The sequence below is a fragment of the Sapajus apella genome, unplaced genomic scaffold, assembly GCF_009761245.1.
Source record: "Sapajus apella isolate SASKATOON/1434 unplaced genomic scaffold, GSC_monkey_1.0 scaffold68, whole genome shotgun sequence".
Lineage (NCBI taxonomy): Eukaryota > Metazoa > Chordata > Mammalia > Primates > Cebidae > Sapajus > Sapajus apella.
In genome coordinates, this window is record NW_022437008.1 from 11294428 (window position 1) to 11295742 (window position 1315).

The following is a 1315-nucleotide window of genomic DNA, read 5'->3' on the forward strand; positions in this document are numbered from 1 at the left end:
TTTTTTTTTTTTTCTAGAGAGAGGGTTTTGCTGTGTTGCCCAGGCTGGTCTCGAACTCCCGAGCTCTAGTGATCTGCCCACCTTGACCTCCCAAATTGCAGGGATTAAAGAGGTGAGCCACCATGCCTGGCCTTTTTTGCTGCTTATGTCTTTTTAGTTTATAAATGGATTGCCTGTCTCAGTCCCTCAGGTTGCCAGTTGTTCGTTCTAAGAAAATGGATTTAAGTGGATTTATTAACTTCCCTCTGCTTTATGTGTTCTCATTTCTTCCTGTGTTTAATTTGTTTGCAACTGACTGCAAGGCCTCTGAGGCATGGGAATTCACAGCTGAGTTCTTGGAGAAGGTCCTTGAGCCATCTGGATGGCGGGCAGTCTGGCACATAGTGTGCCCAAGGTGCTGCTTGAGGTAAAGTTAATTTTGTTGTTAAGACATTTGTCTCAAGCTATAAGCACTTTACTTTAGACTCTTAGAGCCAAAGTGCTTATTTTTAATTAAAGTTTATGAGCTGATTGAAATAGCATGTTTTTCACATCTAATTGCCGTGGTGTAGGAAGTGTTCCGCAAATTTTAAAGGCAACTGAGGAGGAGCTATAGGGAATTAAAGTGGCTTAAGTTTCAGTGTCCTTTGACAAGGGAAACTGGATTATAAACCTAAGAAGTGGAGGAAGTATTTGAGATCATTTAAAAAATGAGGAGGCCTAATTATGAGATCAACAGTTTCCATTAATTTTTTACCTTCTTAGTTGAAACCCATTAAGTAGCTCAAACCAAAGAGGCATTTTAAAGCTATCCCATTTTGGCCTAGCAAATTTGTAGCTGTGTGGTTACTCTTGATAATGTGTCTCATTGCAGAAAGTAAAAACAATCTTATTTTTCAACTGACTGGGCCTTTTACATTAAATTTGCACTCTAATTACAGCTGTGAATTTTTCTCAGCGTTTGTTAACTGAACCAAAAAAAGCCCCGTTAAGATAAAATGTTAAACCAGGGAGCGCGCGTACAAGTTGTTGCTGCAGCTCCTTTAGAAAATGGCATTGCATACTGCAGCAATTATGAACGAGGCAGTCGGTTGTAGCTGTTCCTTGTGAGTTTTTAAGTTTTGGATTATGCTAATATCTTCGGTTGAAGTTCAGGCCTTTTCATTGGGTTATGATGGTGTCTGCCCCTCCTGCCCCCATCACTTCTCTAAAAGCAGTCAAAGTTATTATTTTAAAAGAGAAGTCTGCAATTTCTCTGCTTAAAACTACTAATGCATTGTATTTACCAAGGACCTCGTGTTGGCTTTATGGCTTCTCATTGTGCTGGAGATCATGT